This window comes from Chiloscyllium punctatum, chromosome 15, assembly GCF_047496795.1.
Source record: "Chiloscyllium punctatum isolate Juve2018m chromosome 15, sChiPun1.3, whole genome shotgun sequence".
Lineage (NCBI taxonomy): Eukaryota > Metazoa > Chordata > Chondrichthyes > Orectolobiformes > Hemiscylliidae > Chiloscyllium > Chiloscyllium punctatum.
The window spans coordinates 71,141,479-71,161,006 of record NC_092753.1 but is presented as its reverse complement, the minus strand read 5'-3'; the positions used below and the strand labels follow the sequence as shown (position 1 = coordinate 71,161,006).

The window sequence follows — 19,528 nt, the reverse complement described above, 5'->3', positions numbered from 1 at the left end:
GTGTTAGCACTCCTTGGGTGTGGACCAAGTGCAGGGAAATGGGATTAGAGTGGATGGATGTTTTGGTCAGCATGGACCAGTTTGGGCCAAAGAGACTGACTCTGTGCTGTAGGACTCTATGACACTATGACAAAGTGAGAACTGTAGAGGCTGGAGAGCCAGAGTCCAATGGTGTGGCGCTGGAGAAAGCACAACAGGTCAGGCAACATCTGAGGAGCAAGAGAGTTGCACTTTTAGCCTGAAACGTCGCCTCTCCTGATCCTCGGATGCTGCCCGACCTGCTGTACTTTTTCCAGCGCCACACGTTTCGTCTGACTTTGTTCAAACACCAATTTACATATTTCGATTAAATGCTGTTGCCAATTTCATTTTGATTGTATGAGTCAGAGACAGCCGTTTTTGTTTCAAATTTTAGAGTAGAATATTTCAATAACATTTTTATTTCCATAATGATCATTCCCGTTAGAAAGTACTATTCTTTCCAAGCAGCTTCTAATCAAATGGACGCAATCAAGTCAAGTGTGCAGCTGCTCCCTGAACAACAAATAGCTGGGCTGCTTTGAATTGGTTGTGGCAATGCATAGGAGAGAGCAAAGGAATGTCTGTGTTCATAATAATAAAGTGCTCCGAAATCAATCAACAACGTCATGCATTTATTTTTACATTGGTTGCTCCAAAATTGTTCCTCTTCGCCACCGCTTTCCCAGCTGCTTTTAGCTCTTTCCTTTTTCTCTCTCCCCAAAAACTAGAGGTTCTGTCTCCAACTTGCCTGTCAGACTACTCGTCCGCCTTCTCGATTGCTCACCTCCTGTTAGTAGCCAGCTCCTCCCATTTGCAAATATAAGCCAAATAAGTTGCTGGCAGGGGCCAAGCAGAACATTTTCCCAGTTCGCTGTTGTAGTGAGTATCCGTCCCCACATCCCGCACAGCCTAAGGTAAGCGTCCTGCTGCCACTTCAATACCGCTGTTTGAAGTTGTTAAGGATCCCATCGCCAGCTGGTACAGCTAGTTCCGCCAGGGGTTTTGTTTGAAGTAATTGTTTCTGTTATTTCTACTTGTTATTGTCGTGGAATGATTTTAAAAGGTGGATTGACCTCAGGTAATGTAGTTACAGTTGTGCCTTTTGTCTGCACTCGAGAGATCGGGAGAAGGAGGAACTATGAGCAATGCACTTTTCGTTAAACAGTTAAAGAGGAAGGCTTACATTTTTCCTCCAAGAATTAGTCTTAATAACATTAATATAAACTCACCTGATGTGCAAATATTTCAGAATATTATGAAATAGTCAGAGGCACTGGTATAAAAATGCTTACTGTGGAAATGGAAAAAGTAATGAAGAGCGTGGAAATCTTTGACAAAAGTATTTCTTTAAAAAAACTCTTTTAACTGATTATTATTCAGTGCAGTAGTAACACTGGTTGAAAGGCAACTGTTAACAACATTGCAACTAGAGACTTCTTAAAAATTATAATTTGAGGTAGAGTTCTACTATAATCTGTGAGTTCCCTGCTGTGTAACAGTATTTTTCAGTCAGAATTCTATACGTAGATCCAGATGTCAGAGTGTCTTCTTACCATGTGCTGTGCTGTATACTTGGACAGGAGTGAAAAAAAATCTTTGGCTTTATTTAATTGTCTCACTTACCTGGCACAGACACTTGTGCAAGAAGACACAACAACTTACACTGGAAGGTCAGCAGAGGCTATTTAGTCCAGACAGTGTGGTACCCTGCATCTTTTAATTAACCTTGTGAACCTCTTCCAATCTCCCTCCCCCATTGCTTTTTCTCACAAGTGTTTCAACAAAGGCCCTTTTATGAAGGTGCAGAATTTGAAACTTCAGTGTGGTCTCCCCTCAGTGGCATTTCTTCGGGGAAAAGTCAATTTCCTCAGGAATTTTGCAGCTAAGCCATAACATCTGCAGCGGGAACTCAAACTTTTACTCACCAAAGTGTGGAAACAAGGTGAGAGACTGAGATGTAAAATTGCATTAAAAACCTTTACCACATTGCCAACCTTCCAGGTTTGTCTGGGATTCTACTTAAAAACTAAAGATTAATCTTCAATTTTCAGGAAGCTGCCTTAAAACATTCTTTCAATTTTCATTGAACACCTTCAGTTATTTATATTTTTAGCCAAACTCTTCAGATGTTATTCAATATCTCTGGAGTAGATGGGACATGAACTCAGGTCCCCTGGCCTAATGTTAGGGACATTACCATTACAGAACAAGAGCTGTCCACTTAAATTTCTTATAGAGATGGGGTGGCACGGTGACTCAGTGGTTAGCACTGCTACCTCACAGCGCCAGGGACCCAGGTTCGAGTCCCACTAAAAACATCTGTTTGTGTGGCGTTTGCACATTCTCCCCGTGTTTGTGTGGGTTTCCTCTGGGTGCTCTGGTTTCCTCCCACAATCCAAAGATGTTAAATTGCCCATAGTGTTAGGTGCATTAGTCAGGGGTAAATATAGGGTTGGGGAATGGGTCTGGGTGGGTTACTGTTCGGAGAGTTGGTATGGACTTGTTGGGCTGAAGGGCCTGTTTCCATACTGTAGGGAATCTAATCTAATCAGATGTGCAACAAGGAAACAGACCTTTTGGTCCAACCTGTCCATGCTGACCAGATATCCTAAATAAATCTTACCCTATTTGCCAGCATTTGGCCTTAGAATTCCTACAGTGTAGAAACAGGCCATTTGGCCCAACAAGTCCAAACTGACCCTCTAAAGAGTAACCCACCCTCTAAACGCTTTGTATTTGTATATCCACCCAGTTGCCTTTTTAAATTGTTGTAATAGTCCCAGCCTCCGCCACTTCCTCTGGCAGCTCATTTCATACACGTACCACCCTCTGTGTGAAAAGGTTATCCTTTAGGTCTTTTTAAAATCTTTTGCCTCTCATCTTAAACCTATGCACTCTAGTTATGGGCTCTGCCCCGACCTTGGGAGAAAAGACCTTGTCTATTTATCCAATCTATGCCCCTCATGATTTTATAAACCTTTCTAAGGTCATCCCTCAGCCTCTGAAGCTAAAGGGAAAATAGCCCTAGCCTATCCAGCCACTCCCTCAAGCTCAACCCTTCCAACTCTGAGAACATCTTTGCAAGCCTTTTGTTTTGGACCCTTTCAAAATTTCACAACATCCTTCCTATAGCAAAGAGACCAGAATTGCACACAGTTTTCCAAAAGTGGTCTAACCAATGTCCTGTACTGAGAATGAGGGAGGGAGGAAGAAAGATGATTTGAAAAGTCAAGATCATCCATTTGTGTGTTCACTTTCCAATTGGTGTCGGAAATCAATCTGCTGTAACAATGACTTCATTTGGTTTGCTTGAGGAACGATCACCAAGTTGGGATACATGAAGACAAAACGGTCGTGCAAAGATAGCCTCCAGCCATCTGTGGACACAGCTAACAGGATTTGAGAGCAAGCAAAGAGCAATCCATGAATGCTTTCAGCTAGCAGCAGAGTCTCTGCTTAAAACAAACTGTCATAGGGTCATCAAAATGTACAGCATGGAAACAGACCCTTCAGTCCAACTTGTCCATGCCGACCAGATATCCTAACCTAACTAGTCCCATTTGCCAGCACTTAGCCCATATCACTCTTAACCCTTCCTATTCATATACCCATCCAGATGTCTATTAAATGTTGTAATTGTACCATCTTGCTTGGTAATACAGAATTTAAACACTGCTACAAAGAGACACACAAGTTAAACCTTTTCATCTTGTGCTCATCAGGACTAGGACACAATAAGTCATATTTAGAATGAGAACAAAAATTTATACAGCATGAGATGAAGGTTGGCGTAGAGGTGCAGCCGCAATTATTAACTGTTAATACTAGGTGATTAAATGACATTCCTTTTTTTTATTTTCAGCAATAAGAATCATTTATCAGTGATTTATTCTGTTGCAGATGGTGGAATTTGAATTCAATTTGTTATTTTAAAAAAAAATAAAAGTATTTGGAATTAAGAGTCTAATGATGACCATGAAGCCACTGTTGATGCTCAGGGGAGGAAAAATCCACCTGATTCACCAATGTCCTTCAGGGAAAGAAACTGCCACCCTTAACTGGCCCACAAATGACTCCAGACCCACAGAAACGTGGTTGACTTTTAACAATTAAATTCAGACAATAACTGCTTGCCTAGCCAGTGATGTCTACATCCAATGAATGAATTAAAGTGACTGAAGACTGTTTGTTTGTAAAAACTACTGAGAGAAGGTAAACATGTTTAGGGGCAAGGTACCATGAAGATGAGGTGGTTAGGGTGCCAGGTGGGTAATGCGGAATACTATGTGAGTGAGTGATAGAGTGCCAAATGAGTGAGGGCTAAAGGCTGGCAGGTTGATGGGACCGAAGAATGGCAGAAGTGTAAAGTCTTTGAATAGCATGTGGGTGAGCAGGTTAAGGGGACAGATGGGGAGAAGATGGGATGGTATGTGAGTGAGTGTGTGCTTAGGATTGGGCAAGTAGATGGGCTGGTGGGGGTTTTGTGGTCAGGTGAGTTTGCAATTGGGGATGGGGTTTGGGGTGTTGTGTATGACAGAATTGGGTCAGCAGGGAGTGTCGGTTCTGGCAGAGTTTGTGGGTGTCAGGTCTGGGTGTGTGGTTGGGTTGGGGTTAAAGTCATGGGGTCAGTTTAATAATTACCCAGGAGTTAGAGTAGGTTTTTAATCCTCAATCTTTCCTGCATAACTATTTGGCTCAAATGAGTCAGAAACCCCTGATTCAGAGTTGGGGATATTTTTTCAGAAAGTTTGAGATGCAGGGAAGTCATTCCAAGGAATGTTTAATATCCCAGGCAATTCCCACAAAGTCAGCTTTATTGTGACTACTGCATGATCCTAACAGGCAAGTTTTATTGACACTGCATCAACTATCTCCTCAGTGCAATATATCTTTCATGAGGCTTTATGATTGGCCAGCAATACATCTTCCAAGAGATTTTGGAGTAGAGGGGTTGAGATGTTAAAGTTAGCCTGGAAAGACTGGGACTCTTTATTTTCACTGGCATGTAGGAGATTGAGGGGTGATTTTATTGACGTTTATAAAATCATGAAGGACATAGATAAGGTGGATGAGAAGGGCCTTCTCCTTAAGGTTGTTTTGAGGGGCAGAGATATTCAAAACTAAGGGCCATATTTTTGGGGCGAGATGAGAAAGATTTAAAAAAGATATGGGGGGGGGGGCAAATTTTTGACAGAATGACCTGCTAGAGGAAGTGGTGGAAGTGGGCACAACTACACTATTTTGAATGAGGACATGAAAGGAAAGGTTTGGAGGGATATGGGCCAAGCTCAGCCAGATGGGCTAGTTTTGTTTGGGCACATGGCTGGTATGGACTGGTTGGACCGAGGGGTCTGTTTCCATGCTATAGGACTCTGACTCTATTTTCTAATTGGGCAACTGAGATGAGATGCTTTGACTCTGAAGGAAATATATAAACACTTACGTAATACATAGAGTTAAATTGTGAATTGTTTCACTGTAATCTTAATAAACATACTACTTCAATGTGGAAATCATCATGCAATCAATTCGACTGGATAACATTTTGGTTTAAAAGCCACCTTTTAAATCCAATCATAGCACTGGCCAAGTGACACCCAAATGGCTCATTCATAAATTGTGAATTTGTTGTGGCTTGTTGACATTGTCGTTTTCTCAGGATTTCACTTCTTGACAGTTTTCATCTTGTAGCTACTGATTCAGTCACAGATAACAAATACAAATCGATACTTAGGTAAACTCTAAAGACACTGAAAAGGTCAATGTGCATCCACATCAGGTGATTGTTGGTGAACCATTCCGATTTTTTTTTTCTCTCTGTAATTTCAATTCGGAAGCAGAATTTGACCCTAGGCCATCCGTCCTGTTGGCAAACTAGCTCTGGTCAATGGAGGCTGTGGACTTATTGAAAATTAGTAGCATACGTATATGTTATCAACAGGCATCCTGACACAACTAGCCAAATTGAACACTGAAAATCAGGCTGGGGAAATTGCCCACAAGTAGCAGAGGTAGTGGTGACCATGAATGTTGCATCTCAGGCAAACACAAATAGTTGAATCCCTTTCTTTGGAGGTTCTCTTCTCTCCCTGCACTGCACAGTATTTAGCCAGCGCCCAACTAATTTAGCAATCAAGTGTCCTTGTAATGCAAATAGAATCATGTTTTTTCTTTTCTCCTGTCTTATGAAGAACTGCTCAGAAATAGCCAAACATATTAGACTCCTATTGACAGGCGCACGCTAAAATTGGGCAGTGAGATAACCTAGCCGTTATCATCCTGGTAACAGTCGTAGAACACCACAATGTGGTAAATAGTACAGATCTAACGGATTACCTGGATGTCACTGACAGATTAATACAAGAGTAGTGAGAATTATATAGAAAAGAATGCAAGTGTTTATTATGATCAACTGATCCAGAAATTTATACATTTTAATGAATTACATAATTTGAGATGTTTGGGTTACTTTATGCTAATGTTTTCCAACTAGGGAACAGGTTTATAAATAATAGCGCAAACTGAGTGCACATGTTATAATGTCAGGAAACAGTTTTTAGGATGAGCAGGGTAACAGGTTGTTGAAACATCAGCCACCTAAAGCATTATCCATCTGTCTCTCAAAGTGTCAAATCTGCTGAGTATTTCTGACGTTCTAGGATTCTATCAAATGAGGATAACTTGACTGTGTCAGGAATTAACGCATTTCAAAATGCTAAGACAAACATATTGAAGGGGCCAAGTTGGATTATTGCTTCCAAACTATCCAGGTTTTGCCATAGTTCAGTATCATTTATACTCAATTTTACTGATGGTCAAGATTTTTAAAAACATTACTTGTATTCAGGGACAAGGAGAGACATTATTCACTGGATATATTGTGTGATATATTATCTGTAGAACCAAAAGCTTTTCATATCTCAAACAACTCAGAGTCATAGACTCCTAGAGATGTACAGCCTGGAAACAGACCCTTTGCTGCAATTCATCCATGCCAACCACTCGTCCTAAATTAATCTAATCCCATTTGCCAGCACTTGGTCCATATCCCTCTTAAACCCTTCCTATTCATACACCCATCCAGATGCCTTTAAAATGCAATAATTGTACCAGCCTCACCACTTCCTCTGGTAGCTTATTCCATACATGCACCATCTTCTGCCTGAAAATGTTGCCCCTTAGGTATCTTTTAAATCTTTCCCCATCACCTTACACCTCCGGGGGCCTCTAGTCTGGACTCCCCCACAGCAGGTTTATCGTCTCCAAGCCCATCAGGATTTTATAAACCTCTATAAGGTCACCCTTATCCTCTGACGTCCAGTGAGAAGAGCCCTAACCTATTCCACGTCGCCTTACAGCTTAAACCCTCCAACTCTGGTAACATTCTTTCAAGTTTCACAACATCCATCCGATAGGAAGGAGACCAGAATTGTACCCAATATTCCAACAGTGGCCTAACCAATGTCCTGTACAGCTGCAGTATGACCTGCCAACTCCTGTACTCAATGCTCTGACCAATAAAGGAAAGCACACCAAACACCACCTTCACTATCCTATCTACCTGTGACTTCATTGTCAAGGACCTATGAACCTGCACTCCAAGGTCTCTTTGTTCAGCAACACTCCCAAGGACCTTATCATTAAGTGTATATGTCCTGTCCTGATTGGCTTTTCCAAAATGCAGTACCTCACATTTATCTGAATTAAACTCCATCTGCCATCCTCCCCCATTGGCTCATCTGATCAAGATCCTGTTGTAATCCTTCTTCGCTGTCCACTGCACCTCCAGTTTTGATGTCATTTGCAAATTTACTAACTATACCTCCTATGTTCACATCCAAATCATTTATATAAATGACAAAAAACAGTATTGATCCTTGTGACACTCCATTGGTCACAGTCTGAAAAGTAACCCTCCAGCTCCACCCTCTGTCTTCTGCTTTTGAGCCAGTTCTGTATCCAAAAGGCTAGTTCTCCCTGTATTCTATGTGATCTAACTAGTCTACCACGAGGAACCTTGTCCACCGCTCTGCCTTCATCAATCCTCTTCTTTACCTCTTCAAAAAACTCATCCAAGTTAGCGAGACATAATTCACCTCCCCCACCCCCGCACAAAGCCATGTTGACCATCCCTGAACAGTGTCAAAAAGTGTGGCGCTAGAAAAGCACAGCAGCTCAGCCAGAATCAAGGCGCAGGAGAATCGACGTTTCGGGCATAAGCCTTTTATCAAGAATGTGGGGATGGGAAGGGGGCTGAGAGATAAATAAGAGGGTTTGGGGGAAGGTAGCTGGGAAGGCGATTGGTAGATGCAGGTTGGGGGTGATGGTGGTAGGTCAGAGGGGAGGGTGGAGCAGATAGATGGACAGGTGGGCCAATTCACGATGGCGATGCCAAGTTGGAGGGTTGGATCTGTGAGGTGGGAGGGGAGATGAGGAAATTGTTGATGTAGATGTTGAAGCCATGTGGTTGGTGGGTCCTAAGGTGGAAGATAAGGCGTTCTTCCTCCAGGTGTTGGGTGGCACCTACCTATTGCCTTCCTAGCTACCCCACCCCCACCCTTCTATTTATCACACAGCCCCCTTCGCTCGTCCGCTCCCCCTCCCATCCCAACCCACCCAACACATTCCTGATGAAGGGCCTAAGCCCGAAATGTCGATTCTCCTGCTCCTTGATGCTGCCTGACCTACTGTGCTTTTTCAATGCCACAATTTTCATCTCTAATCTCCAGGATCTGCAGTCCTCACTTTCTCCTATCCCTAATCTGTCCTTGCCTTTCCAAATACATGTAAATCCTATCCCTCAAGATAGGAAAACAACTTACCCACCACCGATGTCAGTGTCACCAGTCTATAGTTCCCTGTCTTTTCCTTACCACATTCCTTAAATAGCGGCACCATGTTAAGAAATCTCTGGTCTTTCGGCGGCTTACCTTTGACAATCGAAGATCCAAATATTTCAGCAAGGGGCCCAGCAATCACTTCACTAGCTTCCCACAGAGGTGTAGGTGGTACACCTAATCAGATCCTGGAGATTTATCTAACTTTGTATGTTTTAAGACACTCAATACCACCTCTGCAATATGAACATGTTTCAAGATGCCATATTTATTTCCCCACATTGAATATCTGCGATGTCCTTTTCCACAGTAGTACTGATGCAAAATACTCATGTATTTCTCCCCCCGCCATCTCCTGTGGTTCCACATAAAGGCCACCTTACTGATCTTTGAGAGGCCCTATCCTCTCTCTAGTTACCCTTTTGTCTTTCATGTGTTTATAAAATCCTTTTGGATTCTCCTCAACCCTATTTGCCAAAGACATCTGATGTCCCCTTTTTGCTGTCTTGATTTCCTGCACGTACTTCTATCTGGAAGAGACAATTGTTGCACAGATGATTTCTCCACTATTTTATGCCGTACTATTGGATCTTGTATCAGTTTTTTCATGGTGATTTCTGACATAACCATTGTAGAGGAAGCAGTTTAATGGCTTTGTCACTGTTGACCTCGGTGATCCAATGTGGGAACAAAATGTGTTTAAGTTTAGTGTTTGTGTATGTTTTGGTGATGTATATATCTTTTTTGAAGTCTGGGTGGTCTGGTGTAGGCGATTTGTACCTGATCCCCAGTGGTGTACTGAAAACAGTGTCATATACAGCTGAATTCCTGGTGGTCAACAAATTGTCCTCATTGTTTATAAGTTCCAATCAAGCAATTCAAATATTTGGACATTTTGATTTATTCAAACAGTTATGTTCAACTGCTCATCCCAAGACTAAATATACACTGATCACTGCTGCTCCTCTCTGTAATCCCATCTTGTTTCAGTATGTTTCCTGCTCTCACTATTCCTTTTTGGCTTCTGTAATTGGCATGATTCAGACTTTCCTACTGAGACCGTCACTAAGGAATGCTAAAGATTTTTATTTTCTCCATTTTACACCACTTGGCACAACAGACAATTTTTATTTGCATTTACTAATTAATCATTGAATTAGCATTTGAGTTAACGCTTCAGCTACTGTGTTCAGACCGATTTAACAAATTGCCTGTCCCTAAGGCAGAGGTACTGTCCAAAACCATTCCCTTACATCCTGGGCAAATCAGATGAGACCTCCAGATGCATGGATAACTCTTGATAGTTGTTAATAGCTGACTCTTCCTAATGATTTATGACAAGTACTAGCATTCCTGAGATATTCTTTTCTCTGTTATGAGAGGATATTCCCTCCGCTCAGAATTGCTAGAGGCTAACAGCTCACAGTTGCTGTCAGAGAGTGTCAGGTTCAAAGTATTAAAATGCATACAGCTTGAATTTAGCCCATCTATGTGGATGGAGTACACTGTAGAAATGCCCTGAGGCTGTCTCTCATATTCAGTGTATACTGTCAAAATTAAAATAACTACCTCCTAGGGCTGTTAACAAAAATTGAGTTCTTTTCCTTTTATGAAAGGATTCTGGCATGTTGATTCTCTGGAGGGAGACATTTGAACAGATTCATTTTAAGGGTAGAAATGAACTTTATTGGTTAGCGTGAATTGCTAACCACAAAGTGGAAGACGGAGGGTCTAAAAATAAAAGCAAAACAATGTTAAATAAAATCATTGTTAAATAAAGCTTTTTAATGAAGCTATCAACATAGTTTGCCAAATCAGCAGTAGCAATGCAGGGCATCACTAACATGGCAGTAGACATGACTAGATGCACAGAATGGAAGGAAATTGCATTAAGTGCTGCCGTTTGGAATGGTAAGTATTTAAACTGAGTGAGTGTAAAATGTCATGGGTGAGTCATGAGGCTAGACAAGCAATCTGTCTTCAGAAATGGTGAGAAAATACTGAGGGCTCACTGGCAACATGAAGCTCGAAAAAGACTGTCTTCACAACCTGCCTAGGGACTGCATTGTGGAGATGGACAGCCCACTCAAAAAATGTAAAACTTCAGGAAAAGACCTGTGGCAGATTATATGGCAAGCAACTTGAGAAAGTCGATTGGTCTCACTGAATTCCTGCAAACCAGCTTTATAAAAAAAGTATAACCATGTAAGAGAAGAGACCTACACATTTGGATCAGAGAGGAAAGGGCCATGGTATATCTGAAAAACGCAAGAAACAAAAGGAGCATTTTGGTCACTGTAGCCAAAATAGTAAATTAAGTGAAGAAGTGAAACTTTCTTTTTAACCTGACCTCTTGAGAATACACAGGACCTTGACCAGGTTGTTTTTTGGTACAATGACAGATTTTTTTTTTTTGGATACTGTTATGCTTTAACACTACTCGATACAAAGCAATGATAAAGTTAGTATATGGTTTTCATTAGCGACAGCAAAGCCATTGCCATTCTTTCCAGACAATACACAGTAGAAGAAACTCCAACATACATAGGTAACTAAAGCTTTTGAATCCTATTTCAGTTTAAAATCCCATCTAAATGGCAAGTTTTAATCAACATAGTGAAGAAAAATCAGCTCCTTTTTTTTTTTGTTTTTATAAACAAATTGTACCACCTTGTGGATTATTACTAAAATGAAAACTTAAAATAGGACCTTGTATGAGATGAGATTGTAGTGAAGCCCTATAAGAATTTCTACAATTGAAGAAAGACCTTTCTTTTTTTTTTGAAGATACCACAACAGACAGGTTGAACTTCACCAGCATTATCTTTTTTTTTAACAGCCAAGAGGACAGAATTTTTCTGGGCTCAGTGCACTGACTCTGGTGCATTCTACTTGGTTAATATGAGGGCCATTAATGTGCTGAGAAGACAGCAACTACAAGGGGGAAAGGGCAATGCTCCTGCCATTGCTTCTTTTCTAAATGTGGCAGGGAAAGTCCACACCAATATTAATCTGCCCAGCCAGCAATTTCAAATGTTAAGTGGTTTTACAGGCGATTTCATCCTACAGTACAAAATTTCCAAAGTGACTATTCCAGTCTTCAAATGTCCAAGAAGCAGCTGGAAAGGAGGACCAAGGGACATTCTTCTTGGGAGAAATGGAAATGATTGTTCAACAATGGCAATGAGCTAAGGAAAATCAATCCAGGCAAAAGGACCAGTTATAGATCAGGTTGGATCATACCCATAGTCAACATCCCAAACTTTTTAAGCTACCAAAAAAAACAAAAGCCTGAAACTGAGCCCCATCATTAATCTATGGAAACACCCCAATTGTTTCTCAGCAAAGAAACCCAAAGCCAAACTGTATAAAGTTTTAAGAGACACTGAAAACTTCAATTTGAGCATAAAAAAGGAACTGAGATCAAAGTTAAACAAGAATTGGAGCAGTCTAACCACCTCTGAGACAGTTGGCCTAAAAGTCCAATTACTGTAATTATACAACACAGTCGAGCCTATAGTCTTTAAAAGAGAAGTCTTTGGCTGATTTCCCACATGCTTCCACACCAGCCAATTGACATAACACACAATGAGGGGAGTCAGTTAGTTCAGTATGCCGGATAGCTGCTTTGTGATGTGGAATGATGCCAACGATGCGGGGTCACCATAAAGATCCTGCTGCCTTTTGACTTTGCCTGAGGCGTGGTAATGCTCAGGTTAAACTCATTACCAGTTCTCTCTGAATGAGCAGCCTAATGAGCCATACAATGGGAAAAGAAATGTTTCTTTTGACAGAAATGCTCAGAGCTTCAAAGTCACTGAACTATTAGAAAGTTTTCTTAAGCTGCTACGAGTAGTGCATGATAATGTAATGTTTTAAAATGACATCCTTGCAAGAAAGGACAGTATGCATTTTTTAAATTCACAGCAGACATTTAATGGAGAAGCAAGCCCTTGTGAAAGATTAAGATCCCCTACTGAAGAAGGACGATCTTTTGAAAATTTGTTTAGAAAAACATGAGGAAGTAAAGCAATTTGCCATCCACTTTAACAGACAAAACATTATGCAGGAACTTCTTAAAGATCCATATTCAGAAGCTGTTTCTTCATAGATGAAAATGCACTCCTACTCTTCTGCTGGAGTTCCAGGATCTCTTTGCCTACAGAGATCTGCTTTTCCACTCCAACCCTGTAATCTCCAACATTCTTAGCTCTTTATTAATGCCTCCAGCCAAAAAGACTTGGGGGTGGTGGGCTGAGGAGGTGAGGGATGGAGTAGGAGCTATGAGCTAACTATTCAATTAAGTGTTCATAGGATACTGTAAAATACCTTGAGAGATAAAAGATTAATTATATCTTTACACTAAAAGTAGCTACAGAGTATGTGAAAGGAGCTATATCATTGTGACTTAAGATTACATGGAACTTGGAGCCTAAGTCTGTAAAGAAGCAGCAGGATTTCCTCTCTTCCCATGCCTTAATAGCTATGTTTTAATAAAGCCTGTTCACTCGAAATATAATCCTCCACATTACTACAAAAATTGAAACAAAAATCTATGCTGATTGAAGTGACCTGACACCATCATTGACATTTAATTTTAAGATATTTCAAGCAGATGCCAAGAGTTATAATTCCAAATATTCAATCACTTCAGACAAATCCATTACAGATTTCAATCAAATTCGACTTCAATGCTGAAATTTCTGAGGAACATCAAATAATGAAAATATCCTGTGTTATCCTTTTATCACTGTTAGCTGTGGGCTATTTAATTGGACAATGTTGCCAAGGACATCTGCATTTGAATTTTTTTTTATAAAAGAAATTGCCTATTTAGGAATAACCAGCATATACATCAATACAAACTCTCTGTGCCACACTTTTAATAATGCTGGATCATCAAGTATGTTTTCATTCATTAGGTGAAATTGTATATCTTCTTCAAGCATACACCAATAAACAATTTCAGGGGACTGCAGATTGATATTGGAATAGGTCACACTGTCAACCTTGATAATCTTTTAATATTGCTTTAGGGATGGCCATTAAATCAAATTCCAAACCTGAACTGGATTTGGCCATTTATTCCCTGACTTCCAGAATTATATCCTTTTAATTATTTTGCAAGTGTGTTAACTCCTCTGAAAAAAATAAAATAGTATCAGAATGTTTGGCAGAATCTGGGAAGATAATGAAAACAAATAAAGGGTTGAAAGACAGCTCCCTAAATACTCAAGCGATCTCTCCACCCTGGAGGCTTCCCGCTTCTATTCCTGATGAATGGCTTTTGCCTGAAACGTCGATTTTTCTGCTCCTTGGATGCTGCCTGACCTGCTGTGCTTTTCCAGCACCACTCTGATCTAAACTCTGGTTTCCAGCATCTGCAGTCCTCACTTTTGACTAGTGGATTTTATGCTTGGCCACAATGGGGCTTTGAAGATGGAGATGAGTAAAATATCAGGCTGTCTCTGTCTCTGAAATTATCTAGCATGAGGGTGGAGCAGAGGAGGCAGCGGGCAGCGCATCTATCCTTTGGCCTACTCAGACATTAAATGAACTAATTGAGGGCCTTATTCCACTGTCACAGATTTTTTTTTTTTACCTGAGGCAGAGGACAGAGACCTGCACTGTGGAAGCCTGGCAGATTTAATTGTGCACTTTGGCATTGAGGAAGGGTCTTCCTTTGTAATGGCGGTAATCCCTTCCTCAAGGTCGTCCCCCTTTATCCCTTCCCATTGGCCTCTTGATTCTGACCCATCACCCCTTGAGGGCTCCACACTGAGATCCTTGACTACAGACTTGTCCAGTCCCCACTATGTGGGAATACCTGCAGTTCCAGCAGTGGTTACCTCATGCAAATGGCTCCCGTACTTGCTGCAGGGCAGCTGTTGGGATTCTGATTGGGTTCTCTCTTAACTTTTTAGCCAGGGGTGATGGTGGTAGGATCATGAAAAATTCACCTTTTTTATGACTTCCAATCTGTTGCTATTGCATACTTTTTTATTAGTCAGGAGCACATGGATCATCTTTGATTTACCTTGCCATAGGTGGCTAAGCTTGCAATGCTATATTATCTAATATCCACCAGAATAAACATTGCCACAGGGCAGAATCCTCCCAGGTAATTGAGATACTCACTTTTCCCCACCTGCACCAGTACTAACAGCTGTGCTAGCCACCTTCATCTCACTCAATCCCTCCCTTTGTCTCCGCCCAGGGGGAACAATATCTGCAGTCAGTTGTAAGGATCTGTGGCGTGGTGTTTTAAATTCAGCTCTTCACACTCTCTTTGAGGAGAGGATCCTGACACTGACTGTCTTAGTCGGCTGACTGACATTGTCCAGTCCCTAGATTGACGTCAGAGCCTGCCCATTCTTTACACTGACACGGTGGGAAATTCTCTTTGTCTGATGTGTCCAGGGCAGCTCTTGTGAATCGTGCAGAGCAGTTTCAGACTGACAGCCCTTGGCTGGCCTTTAGAGATGATGTTGGCAGGGGATCCTGGGAGATCTCCACAGTGGAGAGTACCTCTGACTGTGGCAAGTGGGAGAATGGAGAACCAAGATGCACTGTTTATTTGACCTTTTTTAAAAATTCTGACTTAATTACTGTCATATGTACCTAAATACAGTGAAAAGCTTTGTTTATGAGCAGTGCAAGCAGATCATAGTAAGCACAAGAAAGTACAGATCATAGGGTGAAAAAAAAAACTTAGAGGCACACAGGTTACATTGCACAGGGTCTGTACTAGACAAGATCAGGGAGTTTGGTATATTTAGTGTGAAAAATCACATGGGGCCTTGTGGAGAGAAAACGCCACAAAACTCACCAAAATTGACACTTAGCTGTTTTCTGGTAAAATACAGCCCACCATTTTCCTTCTACAATTAGGAGAAAGTGAGGCCTGCAGATGCTGGAGATCAGAGCTGAAAATTTGTTGCTGGAAAAGCGCAGCAGGTCAGGCAGCATTCAAGGAATAGGAGAATCGATGTTTCAGGCATCAGCCCTTCTTCAGAAAATTCCTGAAGAAGGGCTCATGCCCGAAACATCGATTCTCCTGTACCTTGGATGCTGCCTGACCTGCTGCGCTTTTCCAGCAACACATTTTCAGCTTCTTCTACAATTACCTTTGTTCTCAGATTTAATAAGCACTCCTTTTTTTGACAGATGGTAGAGAAGTGTGGCGCTAGAAAAGCACAGCAGGTCAGGCAGCATCCAAGGAGCAGGAAAATCCCTTCCTGATGAAGGGCTTATGCCCAAAACATCGACTCTCCTGCACCTGGCATTGTCATCTTGGTGCCAAATACTCCAGCTACACCTTTTTGACCTTCTGTGCACTGCTCTGAATATGCCTCCTGGTCTCAAATACTGATTCTTCTGACCTTTTTTTGCTCACATCTGAATATTTTCAGCAAGTACCCTACCTGCAGAGCCAGGATACAAGTGCTGAAATGTGTCTTCAAACTGCTGGCACGTTATTTTCCTTCCTGAGCCCTTTCCATGTTCGGTTGACATTTGATCTTTGTGCTTATTCATTCTGCTTTTCCAATGACAATAATTATTGAAGGTTAAATGCAGAGATAATAGTGGCAGCAGCCCTGCAATATAAACAAGAAAAGGCTCTTTCCTCTGTCCATGTAGAGATCTACTAATGAACAACTCTTGCCCTGGGATCTAAGTCATGGAGATGTGGCCTGCCAATTGTAGCAATCTACTAAGTATGGACAGCTGTTCTGGACATGAGGGCTCTGAGAGGAATAAGTATAATTGTGTTACATTATTATGTGTGCTACATCACACTTACATTACAACAACAATCTTCAAGATTGGAATTGACAAAAGATACAATGCTTTTGAAGATCCACCACATTTTTTGATTGGAATCATGTGACATTTGCAACTCTGCAACTTCAAGGTGTGGCGTACATTTTAATGGTAATCATTGGGTATGAATGTGGCAAAGTTAGTGGAATTACAGCTTGAATTGTAGTGGTTGGTTCAACTCCTTTTTGACAGCTAAATCTCACCAGCATGCCTCTTGCCAACTTCCCAATGTGGGAAGTGGTTTTTCAGTTGTGCAAATTTCCTGGAGGGAAATCCCAGTTAGGGAAAGGAGGAAGAAGCGTGGATTAGGGGAGGTCCAAAGTTTCCTTGTGGAATCTGGAGAAGCACTCAGTGGTCCTCTTGGCTTATAAAGAAACTAATAAAAGTCTTTTTTTACAAATAAACTTACTTTGCTGGGCCCCTTCTGGCTCGGGATCTTGCTTCCAGCAGGTTCGGCTGAATAGGAAGGCAACCGCAACTCTTGTGTTCAGTTTCAAGTTAATACGGCAGATCAGATCTTGGTGATACCACCAGAACATGATTTTGTTGCCTTAGAGAGGACCTCACCCTTGGGACAGCTGTCCTTGCCTAGTGCAAAGATAAAATTGTCAATAATCAAGCTTTTGCTATGCCATATGATCTTTCCATTTGCCTGTTGGAGAATTATTAGAATCAGAAAATGAACATCTTCTAAATGGCAGAAAGTTCGACACTGGGAGTAAAATGTGAAAGCAGCTCTGCATTACAAATGCCCTTTTCATATATTTCCATGTACTGCATAAGACAACAACCTTACATTTCACTAAATGATTAATCTCTAATGAATAGCGCTACAAACAGGGAGGCCAAATATCTTCTGATGACAATTGTACAAATAAAGAGGTAGTAAACAAAAAATTGTCAAATGTTTTAAGTCAGAACAAGTATTAGGTGAGGAAATAATTTGTCTACAGAATATGATAAAGTATTCACCTGGTTTTCTATTTTCAGTCTTAAAACATAAGATCCTAGCTAACTGCTCTGACAACATTTTCACTCAGATTTTGTAAATATTAAAACTACATTCTATGATAAGTTTCAAAATTACTGAATATCTGTAATATCTTAAAAATAAGGGCAGCACAGTGGTTAGCACTGATTTTCCTTACAGTGCCAGGGATCCAGGTTCAATTCCAGCTATCTTTGTGGATTTTGCACGTTCTCCCTGTGTCTGCGTGGGTTTCCACGGGATGCTACAGTTTCCCTTCACGGTCCAAAAATGTGCAGTTTTGGTGGATTGGTCATGCAAATTGTCCTGTAGTGTGCAGGCTAGGTACATTTTAGCCATGGGAATTTCAGCGTTACAGGGATCGTGGGGGTCACAGGGTCTGGATGGGATGTTGTTCAAAGGATTGGTGCCGACTCAATGGGCTAAATGACATCCATCTGAACTGTAAGGATTCCATTATCTATGAAATGAATGTGAAGATTCACTGCTGGAAGTCCCAATTCAGACATTTTCAAATACTGTATGATCATTGACAATCATGTGACTGAGACAGTAATCATGTTTAAGTTCTCCACTCATGATGGCCTTACTAGTGCACAGCTGAATGATGATTTCACTCTTTGAATGTAGGGCAAGGTTTTAGTTATTTCAATCGGCCTGTTTGGTCATGCTGTGTCACACCTTCTAGTTTGGAAACAGACACACTACCACTGTACCACAAGACCTGAGGTGCCAGTCTTTAAAGTAAGACTAATGGATTGGCATGGTGGCTCAGTGGTTAGCACTGCTGCCTCACAACGCCAGGGACCTGGGTTCGATCCCAACCTTGGGTAACTGTGCAGACTACACACAGACATTCTCCCTGTGTCTGTGTGGGTTTGCTCCAGTGTCCTCCCGCAGTCCAAAGATGTGCAGGTTAGATATATTGGCCATGCTAAATTGCCCATAGTGTGAGGTGCATTAGTCAGAGGGAAATGGGTCTGGATGCGTTGCTCTTCGGAGGGTCGGTGTGGACTGGTTGGGCTGAAGGGCCTGTTTCCATACTGTAGGGGATCTAATCTAATAGTTGAGCAATCATTAGGATTAAGGTATAAGTTAGTTGTTAAGCTATTTTGTTAATGGAAGTAATTTGGAACTCAAAGGGACTTGAATGGATTTTCCTGGGCAATCAGGAAGTTTGTTCCTGCTCCTCTAGAAGTTTGTCTACTATAGTATGTGAAATAACTCCACAAAGGCTAGTGTCCCATAGTTTTTATTTACTCTTGGAATGAAGAGAACCATTTGACACTCCTGTTTATATCTGTCAGGTTGGGCTCCCTCTTTGAGCCAGATTAACAACTCCAATCAGGGAACTCCTATTCTGAGGCCCACTTGGATGACCTTGTTACAGTCACTATATCTCTCCTCCTCCTAAGTCTGGGGACATAGGCCTGTTCTATCTCTTGCAACCTCTCCTGGGGCATTTTTTGCACTGGGTCGGATTCCTCTGACTCTGCCTCGGGTACGAGTGGTATGTACTGGGCCATAGTCCGCCTCTTGCTTCTGGGCCAACTGGGAAGACGTTAATCTTCTGTTGGTGAAGGTGTCGAGGCTGCGACATCTGCCGTGTCCATCTCGATCTCCGAAGTTTCCTCACTAGATGGAGGGGAAGAACCCATGGGTTCTGACAGCCTTTCCGGCTGTTCTGAAGGGTCAGGTGGGTTTTACTCCTACCCTGTTTCCAGTTGCATAGGCTCCACATGCTTGTTCAGGGACGCCTCACCTACCTAAATTTTTGTCTGTCAGTTAGTGCTGACCTTGTGCTGACTGTTCCTCTTAGCCATGCAGGGTCACTTCCATGATTTTGACACCAAACTTC

The 19,528-nt window shown here is 41.5% G+C and overlaps 1 protein-coding gene across 2 annotated transcripts in view; it reads left to right on the top strand.

The window, feature by feature from the left end:
- Nucleotides 1-769: 769 nt before the first annotated feature.
- The window catches only part of LOC140486377 (uncharacterized), a 147,307-nt gene continuing 128,548 nt past the window's right edge, over nucleotides 770-19,528 (top strand). Inside the window, exon 1 of one of the 2 annotated variants that reach the window (XM_072585425.1) lies at nucleotides 770-935. The gene's annotated coding sequence lies outside the window, so the exon portion shown is untranslated. The remainder of the gene's footprint in view (nucleotides 936-19,528) is intronic. The other variant, XM_072585426.1, reaches the window with a different exon arrangement.